General features: G+C 35.9%; 1 long non-coding RNA gene across 1 annotated transcript in view; it reads right to left on the reverse strand.

The window, feature by feature from the left end:
• Window positions 1–17,585, reverse strand: part of LOC145537978 (uncharacterized) — a 501,457-nt gene that overhangs the window by 336,313 nt on the left and 147,559 nt on the right. The window contains exon 3 of the long non-coding RNA XR_014076549.1: window positions 1,845–1,900. This is a non-coding gene — a long non-coding RNA (uncharacterized LOC145537978). The remainder of the gene's footprint in view (window positions 1–1,844; window positions 1,901–17,585) is intronic.

A 17,585-nucleotide genomic window follows, 5' to 3' on the forward strand; every position in this document is an offset into this window, starting at 1 on the left:
GCATCAATTCGTCAGCACTCAGCTTTCTTCATAGTCCAACTCTCACATCCATACATGATTACTGGAGAAACCATAGCTTTGAGTAGACAGAACTTGGTTGGCAAAACGATGTCTCTGCTTTTTAATATGCTTTCTAGGTTGGTCATAGATTTTCTTCCAAGAAGCAAGAATCTTTTAATTTCATGGTTGCCATCACCATCTGCAGTGATTTTGGAGCCAAAAAAATAAAGTCTCTCACTGTTTCCATTGTTTCCCCATCTATTTGCCATGAAGTGATGAGACCAGATGCCATGATCTTAGTTTTCTGAATGTTGAGCTTTAAGCCAACTTTTTTACTCTCCTCTCACACTTTCATCAAGAGGCTCTTAAGTTCTTCTTTGCTTTCTGCCATAAGGGTGGTGTCATCTGCATATCTGTTGTTATTGATAATTCTCCCAGCAATTTTGATTCCAGGTTGTGCTTCATCCAACCCAGCATTTGGCATGATATACTCTGAATATAAGTTAAATAAGCAGGGTAACAAAAAAAAATTACAATAGAATTTATCATATGGTCCATCAATCCCATTCCTTAGTAAATATATTTGAAAGAATTGAAAAACAGGAAAATTACCCATGCATGTGAAAAGGGAAGTCACTCAGTTGTGTCTAACTCTTTGCACTGTAGCCTACCAGGCTCCTTCGACCATGGAATTTTCCAGGCAAGAGTACTGGAGTGGGTTGCCATTTCCTTCTCCAGGGGATCTTCCCAAACTAGGGATCGAACCCGGGTCTCCTGCATTTACAGGCAGAAGCTTTACTATCTGAGCCACTAGGGAAGCCCCAATCACAAGTCTACACCTCTCAGTTGATAACGTGCTTAAGACCCCACCAGGTCTATATAAAAACTTCACTTCCCAGAAGCGGTTCTTTGTAGGTGAGAAGTCCACATTCTCAGCTTGCTGTTTATATCTCAAATTAGCAAATGTCTAAAGAGTAAAAGCTATAGAGGTTTGCTCATTTCCTAGAGGTTCCCTCTTCTCTGAAGAAATGGGCCCTGCAGTTCATATTGTCTAAACTACTCTCCTCTGATTTCTAAAAAATAATTTCTGTATTTTATGCAGCTGTCAGAGTTGTTTTTGGTGAGAACTGGTCTACCTCTAGCTCCTTCATACCACATGGAAGTGGGAGCAGAATGACTTAGTCATGTAAAAACTTGTATCTATGTGTTTATTATTTATAATACAAACTTGTAAATTTATTGTTTATATATAATACTTTATTGATTTTATTTTATAATTGCCTAGAAAAAGGGATATATAATAGTAAATAAATGGGAAATTCTCTGAAAAGATATGCATCAAATTAGTAATATTAGTTACTTAGGGGAGATGATTAGCATTGCATCGGAGGATGCAGTAGATGGTTGATGAATTGGGAATTTTCATATTTTTCTCTACATATGCCTACATTGTTTGAATTTTCAAAATAAGGTTACATTTCTTTAGTAATTAAAACAATGTAAAATGGAAAGTCTACATAAAAGAATGGAGAAAGTTAAACAAATGTTAACAAAAAAAAAAGGATGCTGATAATATTAAAAGAAAACAAGGTAAAATTCAAGCCAAGGAACTTTACATTAAGCAAAGATAAATGTCTCCTAGTCATTAAAAAGCAAAATCCCAAATATATGCCATAAATATTATGCACTAAATAAAAAATATCTAAATATATAAATCAAAACTTGAATATTTGGCAAAAATCACAGTCATACTGCCAGATATTTACCCACTTTATTGTTTCTTTCAGACCAAGGAAATAAGAAATAAAGATACAAAGTAGGATTTGAATAAATCATATGCTTACCAGTAATAAGACTGGTTTGTGTCCTTCAAGAGAAAATATATCCTCTTTTCAAATACCTGAAAAACATAAGCCAAAACTGTCAAATACCAGGCCATAAGAAAAGCTTAACAAATTCCCTAATGTAGGAATTGTAGGTGTCATTCTTTCGGGTAACATTGAAATAATCTTCAAAATTAAGAGTAAGAAGTTAAGAAAGACTCATCAAACCACTTAAAGATTTTTAAGAGCTCCTTGGATATTGTCAAAGTGAGTCGAACACTGTAAAATAATCAGCTAGTGATAATAGTCAAGAAAATATTGAAGAATACTGAGAGAAAATTACCCAACCATATAATATAATATTAAGATGTAAAAACAAAGCAATGTGATGTTCTCGTAGGGAGAAGCAGACATAGCAATTAAACAGAACTAACAAGACTTTAGTGTGTGCTAAAGGTATTTTATTAGTTTATTAGTTTCCCAGGGCTTCTGTAACAAATTGCCATGAACTGAGTGGCTAAAACAACAGAAATGTACTGTCTCACTGCTCTGGAGAACAGAAATATGAAATCAAGTTGTCAGTAGGAACATTTTATTTCTAAAAGCTGTAGGAAAGGAGACTTCCTCACCTCTTCCTAGCTTCTGGTGAGTTTTGCCAATCCTTGGTGTTCACTGGCATGTAAACGCATCACTCTAATCTCTGCCTCCAAAGTCACATGGCATTCTCCCTGTGTGTCTGTGTAAAAGCTTCCCTCCTCTTTTAAGGACACTAGACACTGGATTAGGGTCCACCTACTCCATCCAGTACAACCTCTTCTTGACTTGATGACATCTACTCAGCACCCTATTTCCAAAAGTGGTCATGTGCACAAGTTTCAGATGGGCAGAAAATTTGTGAGGCAATATAATTCAACCACTACACTTAGTCAATACACTTGTTGAATACAGATATAGAAAACTTAACTCTAGTTAACTTGAGTAAGCAAGAGAAATGTTACCATTAGCCAACTCTTTCGACATGCAAAGGCAAAGAATTTACAGTGACCAAAACTGAGTGATTCTTTTTAAAAAAATTTTTGTTGGAGTATCGTTGATTTACAATGCTGTGTTCATTTCAGGTGTACACAAAGTGAATTAGTTATATATATATATATATATATATATTATATATATATAGATATAATACACACACACACACACGTATCCACTCTTTTTTAGGTTCTTTTCCCATATATATCATTTACAGAGCACTGAGTAGAGTGCCCTGTGCTACACAGGGTCCTTAAGTCTTATTAGTTGGACTTAAGTCTTAAGTCCTTATTAGTTGTCTATTTTATATATGATAAGGTGTAAATGTCAAACTTGACCTCCCCTTTTTCTACCCCCTGGCTTCCCAGGTGGTGCTAGTGGTAAAGAACCCACCTGCCAATGCAGGAGACATAAGAGTTGTGGGCTTCATCCCTGGGTCGGGAAGACCCCCTGGAGGAGGGCATGGCAACCCACTCCAGTATTCTTGCCTGGAGAATACCATGGACAGAGGAGCCTAGTGGGCTACCATCTACAGGGTTGCAAACAGTCAGACATGACTGAAGCAACTTAGCATGCACTCAACCATAAGTTTGTTTTCTACATCTGAAACCCTATTTCTGTTTTGTAAATAAGTTCATTTGTACCTCCCCCCCTCCAGATTCCAATCATTAATTATATCATATGACATTTGTCTTTGTCTGCCTGACTTTATCTCGCTCCTCTAGTTCCCACATGGCCTCTCGCCATGTTTCACTGTGCACATCTGGATTCTTTCTTCCTTTCTACGTATCTCCTTCTCCACGGACTCAAGTGCCCTCAGGTCTCATTTAGAGGCTCTCAGTTCCACGTACACAAAGGAATCAATCACCTAACTCCCAGTCCTAATACCAAATTTTCAGAAGAAATAGGATTGACGTGGGCCGTAGGGACACAGAAGATCATTTCTATGGTGTGGGGAGCCATTTTCAAAGAAATGTGACCATCATGAGCAGGACAGTTTCCTCTTAAAGTCTCTACTATACATAGTATTTTAAACCAATAAGAAAAGGATAACTAAATAAACTCTCTGGGAGTGGAAATAATAATTTAGGAGGAAGTTAATAAAGCTTTCCTGTGCAACAAAAATCACAGAGATATTAAAGATTAAATGTAAATAACATTTTAAAATACAAGTAAAAAAGAGATGAACATGTGTAATATTACTCTATTTCTAAAGCCTTTGAATTATTCCTCAAGAATTACACATATATTAATTATATATTATTTTAAAATGCTAGTTGCAGATTTATGGCATTAAGGTATAGTAATTTCTCAAGTATGACAGTATATATATTCAGTTCAGTCGCTCAGTCATATCCGAATCTTTGCGACCCCATGAATCGTAGCACGCCAGTCCTCCCTGTCCATCACCAACTCCCGGAGTTTACCCAAAAACATGCCCATCAAGTCGGTGATGCCATCCAACCATCTCATCCTCTGTCGTCCCCTTCTCCTCCTGCCCTCAATTCTTACCAAAATTAGGGTCTTTTCCAATGAGTCAGCTCTTCGCATCAGGTGGCCAAAGTATTGGAGTTTCAGCTTCAACATCAGCCCTTCCAATGAACACCCAGGACTGATCTCCTTTAGGATGGACTAGTTGGATCTTCTTGCAGTCCGAGGGACTCTCAAGAGTCTTTCCCAACACCACAGTTCAAAAGTATCAATTCTTTGGTGCTCAGCTTTCTTCACTGTCCAACTCTCACATCCATACATGACTACTGGAAACACCATAGCCTTGGCTAGATGGACCTTTGTTGGCAAAGTAATGTCTCTGCTTTCAAATATGCTATCTAGGTTGGTCATAACCTTCCTTCCAAGGAGTAAGCATCTTTTAATTTCATGGCTGCAATCACCATCAGCAGTGATTTTGGAGCCCAAAAAAATAAAGTCTGACACTATTTCCACTGTTTCCCCATCTATTTGCCATGAAGTGATGGGACCAGATGCCATGATCTTAGTTTTCTGAATGTCAAGCTTTAAGCCAACTTTTTCACTCTCCTCCTTCACTTTCATGAATAGGCTCTTTAGTTCTTCTTGCTTTCTGCATAAAGGTGGTGTCATCTGCATATCTGAGGTTATTGATATTTCTCCCGGCAATCTTGATTCCAGCTTGTGTTTCTTCCAGCCCAGCGTTTCTCATGATGTACTCTGCACAGAAGTTAAATAAGCAAGGTGACAATACACAGCCTTGATGTACTCCTTTTCCTATTTGGAACCAGTCTGTTGTTCCATGTCCAGTTCGAACTGTTGCTTCCTGACCTGCATACAGGTTTCTCAAGAGGCAGGTCAGGTGGTCTGGTATTCCCATCTCTTTCAGAATTTTCCACAGTTCATTGTGATCCACACAGTTAAAGGCTTTGGCATAGTCAATAAAGCAGAAATAGATGTTTTTCTGGAACTCTCTTGCTTTTTCGATGATCCAGCGGATATTGGCAATTTGATCTCTGGTTCCTCTGCCTTTTCTAAAATCAGCTTGAACATCTGGAAGTTCACGGTTCACGTATTGCTGAAGGCTGGCTTGGAGAATTTTGAGCATTACTTTCCTAGCATGTGAGATGAGTGCAATTGTGTGGTAGTTTGAGCATTATTTGGCATTGCCTTTCTTTGGGATTGGAATGGAAACTGACCTTTTCCAGTCCTGTGGCCACTACTGAGTTTTCTAGATTTGCTGGCATATTGAGTGCAGCACTTTCACAGCACCATCTTTTAGGATTTGAAATAGCTCAACTGGAATTCCATCACCTCCACTGGCTTTGTTCATAGTGATGCTTCCTAAGGCCCACTTGACTTCACATTCCAGGATGTCTGGCTCTAGGTGAGTGATCACACCATCGTGATTATCTGGGTCGTGAAGATCTTTTTTGTATAGTTCTTCTGTGTATTCTTGCCACCTTTTCTCAATATCTTCTGCTTCTGTTAGGTCAGTATCATTTCTGTCCTTTATTGAGCCCATCTTTGCAAGAAATGTTCCCTTGGTATTTCTAATTTTCTTGAAGAGATCTCTAGCCTTTCCCGTTCTGTTGTTTTCCTCTGTTTCTTTGCATTGATAGCTGAGGAAGGCTTTCTTATCTCTCCTTGCTATTATTTGGAACTCTGCATTCAGATGGGAATATCTTTCCTTTTCTCCTTTGCTTTTTGCTTCTCTTCTTTTCCCAACTATTTGTAAGGCCTCCTCAGACAGCCATTTTGCTTTTTTGCATTTCTTTTCCATGGGGATGGTCTTGATCCCTGTCTCCTGTACAATGTCATGAACCTCTGTCCATAGTTCATCAGGCACTCTATCAGATCTAGTCCCTTAAATCTATCTGTCACTTCTACTGTATACTCATAAGGGATTTGATTTATCATACCTGAATGGTCTAGTGGTTTTCCCTACTTTCTTCAAGTTAAGTCTGAATTTGGCAATAAGCAGTTCATGATCTGAGCCACAGTCTGCTCCTGGTCTTGCTTTTGCTGACTGTATAGAGCTTCTCCATCTTTGGCTGCAAAGAATATAATCAATCTGATTTCGGTGTTGACCATCTGGTGATGTCCATGTGTAGAGTCTTCTCTTGTGTTGTTGGAAGAGGGTGTTTGCTATGACCAGTGCATTCTCTTGGCAGAACTCTATTAGCCTTTGCCCTGCTTCATTCTGTACTCCAAGGCCAAATTTGCCTGTTACTCCAGGTGTTTCCTGACTTCCTACTTTTGCATTCCAGTCCCCTATGATGACAAGGACATCTTTTTTGCGTATTAGTTCTAAAAGGTCTTGTAGGTCTTCATAGAACCATTCAACTTCAGCTTCTTCAGCATTACTGGTCGGGTCATAGACTTGGATTACCGTGATATTGAATGGTTTGCCTTGGAAACGAACAGAGATCATTCTGTCGTTTTTGATATTGCATCCAAGTACTGCATTTCAAACTCTTTTGTTGACCATGATGGCTACTCCATTTCTTCTAAGGGATTCCTGCCCACAGTAGTAGATAATAACGGTCATCTGAGTTAAATTCACCCATTCCAGTCCATCTTAGTTCGCTGATTCCTAGAATGTTGACGTTCACTCTTGCCATCTCCTGTTTGACCACTTCCAATTTGCCATGATTCATGGACCTAACATTCCAGATTCCTATGCAATATTACTCTTTACAGCATCGGACTTTGCTTCTATCACCAGTCACATCTACAGCTGGGTGTTGTTTTTGCTTTGGCTCCATCCCATCATTCTTTCTGGAGTTATTTCTCCACTGATCTCCAGTAGCATATTGGGCACCTAACGACCTGGGGAGTTCATCTTTCAGTGTCCTATCTTTTTGCCTTTTCATACTGTTCATGGGGTTCTCAAGGCAAGAATACTGAAGTTGTTTGCCATGCCCTTCTCCAGTGGACCACATTCTGTCAGACCTCTCCACCATGACCCGTCCGTCTTGGGTGGCCCCACACGGCATGGCTTAGTTTCATTGAGATAGACAAGGCTGTGGTCTGTGTGATCAGATTGGCTAGTTTTCTGTGATTATAGTTTCAGTGTGTCTGCCCTCTGATGCCCTCTAGCAACACCTACCATCTTACTTGGGTTTGTCTTACAATATATATTAGTTATATATTATTTTTAAATGTTAGTTGCAGATTACTTTGAGCTCAAAGAGTGAAAATTTGCCACCAATGAGAATTTTTTAAAATGTAATATGCTCATTTCTTTGAGGAGAAGGCAATAGCACCCCACTCCAGTACTCTTGCCTGGAAAATCCCATGGATGGAGGGGCCTGGTAGGCTACAGTCCATGGGGTCGCTAAGAGTCGGACACGACTGAGCGACTTCACTTTCACTTTTCCCTTTCATGCACTGGAGAAGGAACTGGCAACCCACTCCAGTATTCTTGCCTGGAGAATCCCAGGGACGGCGGAGCCTGGTGGGCTGCCGTCTACGGGGTCACACAGAGTCGGACACGACTGAAGCGACTTAGCAGCTTAACAGCATTTCTTTGAAAGATTTTCAAATACAATTTGGAATAATATATGTATCACTGGGGCTCAATGTGTTTTAAGATGATTACTTTGAAAGAGAAGGCAATTATTCAGATGTATAAATATAAGTAATTCTATTTTTAAAATTAATTACAAAATAGTTTACACAAATGTGTCTGCTTAATATTTACAAAAACCACCGTTTCTCTATTTCAGTTTGTGTTGATTGCTTAAGCTACTGTTATTTTAAGTACTATGGCCTCATCAAATGATTCTACAGTGTTAAAAAACTGCTTCTTAATTGAGATGAGATTGTTCTAAAAGAAATCTAAATGACCTTCACTTAATGGAAACCCTATTCCATGCCCTAGTTATAACAAAACCTCATTTAGAATGTTCAAGATAGAGGTAAGTTCTTGTTAATTTCATTTCTCATTAAATACAGCTATCTTAAAAATATTTTTGGATTAGCTTTTGCTATTGAAACATTTGAAGAAATATATTATTCTACCTTTCTAACTTAATCGTTGGGAAAAATGGACATTATTATATGTTATATTTGATCATTTAGAGCCCTCTAACATTGGGCACTAGTAAGCATTCAAGAGTGATGGTTTAATGAAAAAGTAAGTGGATTAATTTTCCAACATTAACTGTAAACAATCATTTGCACTGACTAGTGTTTTGAATAAGGATACAAAATAGAGCAGTGCTGAATGGCTATCTTGCCTTTAGTGCATTTCTATAAAATCTATTTTTTAAGTAACTTTATCTGAGCATATTTCCTCATTTTTTTCTTTCTCCTACAAGTTAAAAGCAGAGAAATCCAATTAAATTGAAATGCTAGCTTTTTCTTCATTTCCATTAATTAATGCCTTACAGTATTTAACTCATTTTTCTACATTCTAGTCTAAACCAATTAAATAATTCCAGCAGAGAACAAAATTTTTTTCTTCAGCTTGAAGTATCTGAAATAATAGATGTGAAAATACCTAGAAAAGTATAATAATGGTATAACCACAAAGATATTGTTCAAAATACTGTTAAAACTAATACTTAACCGTTACTGGGTATTTAAGAAGTTCCAGGTATCGAGCTAACTGTTTTATATACAATATCTTATTTAATCCTCAAAACCACCCTCTGAGATAAATACTATTATTATCACCATAAAGAATGCTGGGATTAAAATTAAAGACTTGAGAGTCTCTGAATCATTGATACAAGGCTATTGGAATGAATGGTCAGTTTATTACTGTATGTCTATTTCTTTACATCCTCATCCAGTAATCGAACCCGCCTCTCCTGTGTCTCCTATATTTCAGGCAAATCCTTTACCCACTGAGCCATTGGGGAAGCCCTTCAGTGCTCCAAGATCAATCCAATGGGAAAAATATACTACAAAGAGTCAACCACTACTTCATCTAGATAATTTCCTATAGATGTTATAATTCGACAACCATTGGCCCATTTAAACACAAAACTAAGTGGATCAAAATCCATTTTTAAGACAATCCAAGCTTTCATAAAAAGTTGCTGGTGAAGAAAAATGGAAATCCCCTTGGGATTTAGTATACCGTGGTGAGTGTGCTTTCACTTACATAGATTCAAATATCAAAACTAAAAATACAAGAAAGCAGAGGACGTGCAAAACATTCCCAGCCAACTGTTTCCTGACTGCTGACAGTAGGAGGGAAAGGACTCCTAGTGAAATAACTTCTTGTTTGTTCAACAAAATAGCTCTTGATTCTGTGAAGAGCAAAATAACATCCTCTTTCTATTGCAACATAATTGATCCAACAAAGAGGTATGTATTTGCACATTCTCTTCTTAGGGTCAACTGAATAAATTTCACAATCTCAAGAATGAAAAGGCACGTAAGTTACTGAGATTAAGGAGCTCTTACACAATCTATGTTGATTTAACATTTGGAAGTCTTATTATGTTTTGTTATTTCCTCTGCTTATTATCATTATATTAATTTTGAAGGAGGCTGTCATATTCTATTTCCATTCAATATATCACAATAAAATGATCAAACATCTTACACTTAGCAATTAACAATGGACTTTTATATTTTCCAAAAATCATTCAGAAACTGCCAGTATAATGATAACACTCACTTGGCTGCTTTCAAATAGGAAAAGGCCCTGAAAGAGAAAAAAGAGGGAGAGAGACAGAAAAGAACTTCTGTTTTAAATTAAAATGAGAACTGGATTTCTGAAGGTATGTGAACATTAATTTTAAAAAGACCTGAATTCCTTATCAGGCAGCATTATTGGAGCCACTGACCTGTATTGAAAAGGAAAAGAAGAAAAATAACACACCTTTGGGTGCTTTGGAATTAAGAGATTGGTTTGATAGCCTAGGCATGCTGCACTCATTTACTTTTGTCTGCTAAATAGCTAGATAAAACTAAACAGAGTGAGCCTTTCGGTAATCTTAACTCCTCAGACTACCATATACACATAAATGTGTTATCACATTAGACGAATATTTCTTATTACGCCTGTGTGTCTGGCATTGTACAGATGATGAGAACACTTTGCTTGTTCTCCAGAGAAAGCTGAATCTTAAAAGCCAGGTGGCTGCATTAGAGTGTGTTTCTCTGAAATTCAGGAAATTGTGCCTTGATCTGGTTTTCTTCAGTTGGTCAGGTTCCATCAAGCACTGTGTTCAATACCACCAGAGATGGTAGATTCAAATACTGGGAAGACAATTGTCATTGTAATGACAGTCAATTTCTTTCTAAACATACCCAGTTTCAAATCCCGGGTATGCAATTTATTAGCTATTTAAGTATGGGAAAACTTTGTAACCTCTTTGAACCTCAATTTCATCTTTGCTTTAGGAATAGTAAACCTATTCTACATGGAACAGAGATGTTGGGCAAGCTAAAATATGTGTATGGCTAGAATATATGTTAGATAAATGATTATATATATATAAACACATATATACACATATTTGTATATATAAGATATACAAAAGATAGTTTAAAGTGCCTGGCATAAGTCGAATTCAGTAAGTAGTAGTCACTAGTAGTAGTAATATAAGGCAATATTGTGGAGATTAATAGTTTGAGTTCTGAAATGAAACAAATCTGATTTTAAATCCTGACCACACTAGCTAATGTTCTTTTTTTTTTTTTCTTATAGCCATAAACAAAATCATGTAACCATTCTGTGCATCAGTTTTTTCCTATAAAATAGAACAAGCAATCTCTGCCAATCAGAATTTTGTATGGACTAATTAAATCATGTACATAAAGGGTTTTTCATAAAGCCATCACCTAATAACTTTTTAAAGATACAGCTACAGATTCTAAATTGAATAGTTTTATCATTTGTTTCATCTCAGTGACTCCCTGACATGAAGGGGATGTTCAGTGTATATTTGATGAATGGTCCTTTAACTGACATATGCCTCATAGATCAGATATGAGGCATCATCACTCAACTCCCTTTTTTCTGAATGTGTACTAAGTTGCTTCAGTCATGTCTGACACTTTGCGACCCCATGGACTGTAGCCCATCAGGCTCCTCTGTCCATGTGATTCTCCAGGCAAGAATACTGGAGTGGGTTGCCATGTCCTCCTCTAGGGGATCTTCCTGACCCAGGGATCTAACCCAAGTTTCTTATGTCTCCTGCATTGGCAGGCTGGTTCTTTATCTCTAGTGCCTCCTAAGAAGCCCTTTTTTTTCTGTATATCAGACAAGAAAATTTAATTTACGTCTGACTCTATATTTTGATTGATGTGTTGTAGCCTTAGATTTGAATGCAGACAATAAACTGTCACAACTCAACTTGGGATACTGTCAGGTTATCCTAACAACTATTAAGGTTAGCTTCCTGGAAAAATCCTAAAATGTAAGAAGAAATGAAATGAGAATACTAATGTGGAATTGAAACACACTATGAGTGGGATGTTGGGCAAACAGTTACTCTCTGAGTCAATTTTCTCATCTATAATGTGGAAACAATTGATTCTAGGTTACTTTCAGCATGCCCATGTTAATGGTCATGAGTACCACTCACCTCTCCTTTACTTTAGAATTAGAGCTTTTGAACTACATCTTTAATTCATCTCAAATTAACTTTTACATATGGTGTGAGGTAGGGATTGAGGTTGGTTTTTGTTTCAGCACCATTACCCAGTTATTCTGGCATCATTTACTAAAAGGCTCTTCCCTTCTTCATTGATTGTCTTGGTACGTTTGCTGAAAATCAACACCATTTATTTATGTGTTTATTTCTTGACTCTCTGTTATGCTCTTTTGTTCAATTTTTCTCTTATGTCAATACCATGCCATCTTGATTACAGTACTCTTTGTATTTAAGTCTTGAAATCAGGTACTGTGAGTTTTTCAAAAATTTTTTTTATTTAAATATTTCTCTAACTATTCTATATCCTGTGAATTTCTATCTACAGTTTTGAATCAACTTGTCAACTTCTACTAAAAAGTCTGTTGGGATTTTCATTTTGATTTTATAAACTCTATGGATCAATGTAGAGAAAACAGACTTCTTAAAAGTATGTAGTCTCCTGATTCAAAACATTGATTTCTTTAGTTCTTTTATTTTTCTCAGCAGTATTTTTAGTCCTCTACAGAGAGAGTTAATGTTTCTTTTGTTGTAATTATTTCTAAATGTTTTATGTTTTGATGCTATTATAAATGGATTTTTCTTAATTTCACCTTTTAATTTTGCTACTAATATATAGAAATTCACTTGATTTTTATGTATTTTTCTTGAGTCTTACAAACTTCCTATATTGTCTGATTAGTTCTTTATTTTATTTTTAGACTCCTACATAAATAATCTTGTTACCTTAAAGTAAAGACAGTTCTAAATACTTCAACCTTTGTAATCTTTATGATTTTACTTTTTATCTTACTTTATTGCACTGTCTAGGACCTCTAGTGCCAAATTAAGTAGAAATCATGACAGCAGATATCCTGTCTAGTTCTTGATCTTAGGGAGAAGCATTCAATTTTTTACCATAAATTATAATGCTGGCTGTTTGTTTTGTTTTGTTGTAGATCCCTTCATTAGATTGAGAAAAATTCCTTTTCACTCCTATACTGAGAATTTTTTTTCATAAATAGATGTTGAACTTTGACTAATGATCTTCTTGCATCTACCAATACCATCATATGGTTTGCTCTATTTTTCTATTAATGCTGTAAATTAAGTTGATAGATTCGTAAGTGGGAGCTCAGTTGTGAATTCATGGGCTAAAGCTCACTTAGTCATGGGAGATCATGCTTTTCATATATTTTTATATTCAATTGCCAATATTTCATCAAGGATTTTCATATCTATATTAATGAGACATTATTCTATTATTTCATTTCTTATATTATCTTTGTCAGGTTTCATTACTGGGGTTATGCTGCCTTAAAAATAAAAAGGAATTGTTCTTTATGCTTTTTCTAAATGAGTTTATAGAAGAATAATACTATTACTTCCTGAAATACTTGATAGAACTTAACACTGAAACCATCTGGGCTTGAGATATTCTTTTGGCAAGTTTTCAAATGAATTATCTTTATTTTTTTGAAATTTATTTATTTTACTTGGAGGTTAATTACTTTACAATATTGTAGTGATTTTTGCTATACATTCACATGAATCAGCCATGGGTGTACATGTGTCCCTCCCCATCCCATTCTTCAGGGTTGTCAGGGTGCACTGGACCTGAGCGCCCTATCTCATGCATCGAACCTGGACTGGCGATCTATTTCACATATGGTAATATACATGTTTCAAAGCTATTCTCTCAAATCATCCCACCCTTGTCTTCTCCCACAGAGTCCAAAAGTCTGTTCTTTACATCTGTGTCTCTTCTGCTGTCTCACATATAGGGTCATTGTTACCATCTTTCTAAATTCTATATATATGCTTTAGTATACTGTATTGGTGTTTGTCTTTCTGACTTACTTCACTCTGTATAATAGGCTCCAGTTTCATCCACCTCATTAGAACTGATTCAAATGCTTTCTTTTTAATGGCTGAGTAATATTGCATTGTGTATATGTACCACAGTTTTCTTATCCATTCGTCTGCTGATGGACATCTAGGTTACTTCCAAGTCCTGGCTATTGTAAACAGTGCTGTGATGAACATTGGGGTACACATGTCTCTTTCAATTCTGGTTTCCTCGGTGTGTATGCCCAGCAGTGGGATTGCTGGGTCATATGGCAGTTCTATATCCAGTTTTTAAAGGAATCTCCACACGGTTCTCCATAGTGGCTGTACTAGTTTGCACTCCCATCAACAGTGTAAGAGGGTTCCCTTTTCTCCACACCCTCTCCAGCATTTACTGATTGTAGACTTTTTGATAGCAGCCATTCTGACTGGTGTGACATGGTACCTTACTGTGGTTTTGATTTGCATTTCTCTGATAATGAGTGATGTTGAACATATTTTCATGTGTTTGTTAGCCATCTATATGCCTTCTTTGGAGAGATATCTGTTTAGTTCTTTGACCCATTTTTTGATTGGGTCGTTTACTTTTCTGGTATTGAGCTGCAGGAGCTGATTGTATATTTTTCAGATTAATTTTTTGTCAGTTGCTTTGTTTGCTATTATTTTCTCCCATTGTAAAGGCTGTCTTTTCACCTTGTTTATTGCTTCCTTCACTGTGCAGAAGCTTTTAAGTTTAACTAGGTTCCATTTGCTTGTTTTTGCTTTTATTTCCATTACTCTGGGAGGTGGGTCATAGAGGATCTCACTGTGATTTAAGTCAGAGAGTGTTTTTCCTATGTGTTCCTCTAGAAGTTTTATAGTTTCTGGTCTTACATTTAGATCTTTAATCCATTTGAGTTTATTTTTGTGTATGGTGTTAGAAAGTGTTCATTTCATTCTTTTACAAGTGGTTGACCAGTTTTCCCAGCACCACTTGTTAAAGAGATTGTCTTTCCTCCATTGTATATTCTTGCCTCCTTTGCCAAAGATAAGGTGTCCATAGGTGCGTGGATTTATCTCTGGGCTTTCTGTTTTGTTCCATTGATATTTCTGTCTTTGTGCCAGTACCATAGTGTCTTGATGACTGTGGCTTTGTAGTATAGTATGAAATCAGGCAGGTTGATTCCTCCAGTTCCATTCTTCTTTCTCAAGATTCCTTTGGCTATTCGAGGTTTCTTGTATTTCCATACAAATTGTCAAATTATTTGTTCTAGTTCTCTGAAAAATACCATTGGTAGCTTGATAGGGATTGCATTGAATCTATAGATTCTTTGAGTAGTATATTCATTTTCACTAAATTGATTCTTTTGATCCATGAACATGGTATATTTCTCCATCTATTTGTGTCCTCTTTGATTTCTTTCATCAGTGTTTTATAGTTTTTTATATATAGGTCTTTTGTTTCTTTAGGTAGATTTATTCCTAAGTATTTTATTCTTTTCGTTGTAATAGTGAATGGAATTGTTTCCTTAATTTCTCTTTCTGTTTTCTCATTGTTAGTGTATAGGAGTGCAAGGGATTTCTCTGTGTTAATTTTATATCATGCAAATTTACTATATTCATTGATTAACTCTAGTAATTTTCTGGTGGTGTCTTTAAGGTTTTCTACATAGAGGATCATGTCATCTGTAAACAGTGAGAGTTTTACTTCTTCTTTTCCAATCTAGATTCCTTTTATTTCTTTTTCTTCTCTGATTGCTGTGGCTAAAACTTCCAAAACTATGTTGAATAATAGTGGTGAGAGTGGGCACCCTTGTGTTGTTCCTGACTCGAGGGCAAATGCTTTCAATTTTTCACCATTGAGGATAATGTTTGCTGTGGGTTTATCATATACGGCTTTTATTATGTTGAGGTACGTTCCTTCTGTGCCTGCTTTCTGGAGGTTTTTATCATAAATGGATGTTGAATTTTGTCAAAGGCTTTTTCTGCATCTACTGAGATAATCACATGGTTTTCATCTTTCAATTTGTTATTGGGGTGTATCACATTGATTGATTTGTGAATATTAAAGAATCCTTGCACCCCTGGGATAAAGCCCACTTGGTCATGATGTATGATCTTTTTAATATGTTGTTGGATTATGTTTGTTAGAATTTTGTTGAGGATTTTTGCATCTATGTTCATCAGTGATATTGGACTGTAGTTTTCTTTTTTTGTGGCATCTTTGTCTGGTTTTAGTATTAGGGTGATGGTGGCCTCATAGAATGAGTTTGGCAGTTTACCTTCCTCTGCAATTTTCTGGAAGAGTTTGAGTAGGACAGGTGTTAGCTCTTCTCTAAATTTTTGGTAAATTTCACCTGTGAAGCCATCTGGTCCTGGGCTTTTGTTTGCTGGAAGATTTTTTTGGAAGTTTCGATTTCCGTGCTTGTGATGCATCTGTTAAGATTTTTTATTTCTTCCTGGTTCAGTTTTGGAAGGTTATACTTTTCTAAGAATTTGTCCATTTCTTCCAAATTATCGATTTTATTGGCATATAGTTGCTGATAGTAGTCTCTTATGATGCTTTGCATTTCTGTGTTGTCTGTTGTGATTTCTCCATTTTCATTTCTAATTCTGTTTATTTGATTCTTCTCCCTTTTTTACTTGATGAGTCTGGCTAATGGTTTGTCTATTTTATTTATTTTCTCAAAGATCCAGCTTTTAGTTTTGTTGATTTTTGCTATAGTCTCCTTTGTTTCTCTTCATTTATTTCTGCCCTAATTTTTAAAATTTCTTTTCTCCTACTAACCCTGGGGTTCTTCATTTCTTCTTTTTCTAGTTGCTTTAGGTGTAAAGTTAGGTTATTTATTTGATTTTCCCTTGTTTCTTGAGGCAAGTTTGTATGGCTATAAACCTTCCCCTTAGCACTTCTTTTACTGAATCCCATAGGTTTTGGATTGTCATGTTTTCATTTTCATTCATTTCTATGCATAGTTTGACTTCTTTTTTGATTTCTTCTGTGATTAGTTAATTATTCAGAAGTGTGTTGTTTAGCCTCCATATGTTTGTATTTTTAATAGCTTTTTTCCTGTAGTTGACATCTAATCTTACTGCATTGTGATCAGAAAAGATGCTTGAAATGATTTCAATTTTTTTGAATTTACCAAGGCCAGATTTATCTTTTTTAAAAGATACAGAGCTTCACATTTTTCACTTATTTTTGTGTAAATGTTGGTAACTTTTGTGTTTTAAAGTATTTTAAATTTCATCTAAAGTCAATGATAGTTCGTTAACTTTTTTCTTGTTATACAACTTTCTGAGAGAGGTACTTTAAATTCTCCATATATACTGTACTTGTCTTTTGCCATTTAGATATAATTGCCTCTGTTCCATGTGCTTTTAATTTCTATTATTAGGTTCACACACAGTTAGGATCATTAAATATCCCTAACAATTTTGATAGCTTATTAATTTAAAATATCCTTCTTTATTTCTGATGATATTCCTTATCCTCAAGACTACCTTGTCCAATAATAACATAGTCATACCAGATTTCTTACACATAGTGTATCTTTTTCCATTTTTTATGTTCAAGTTCTCTGCATTTTTCTGTTTAATATGCATGTCTTGTCAAAAGCATAAGAGTTGGGTCTTGCATATTTTACCCAGTTTGATCATCTCTTGTTTCTATTTAACACTTACATTAAATAAAATCAGTAACATGGTTGGGTATAAGCCTATGATTTTGCTATGTTTTCTATTTGTCATATCTCTTTGCTGCAGATCTTCCTTTGTTATTAATTTTATGCTTTCTTATTGGTTAATTGAACTGATTTTAGTAATCCTTTTCAAATTTCTCTAC

This window comes from Giraffa tippelskirchi, chromosome 2 (genome assembly GCF_054371585.1).
Source record: "Giraffa tippelskirchi isolate mGirTip1 chromosome 2, T2T-mGirTip1v1.2.pri, whole genome shotgun sequence".
Classification (NCBI taxonomy): Eukaryota; Metazoa; Chordata; class Mammalia; order Artiodactyla; family Giraffidae; genus Giraffa; species Giraffa tippelskirchi.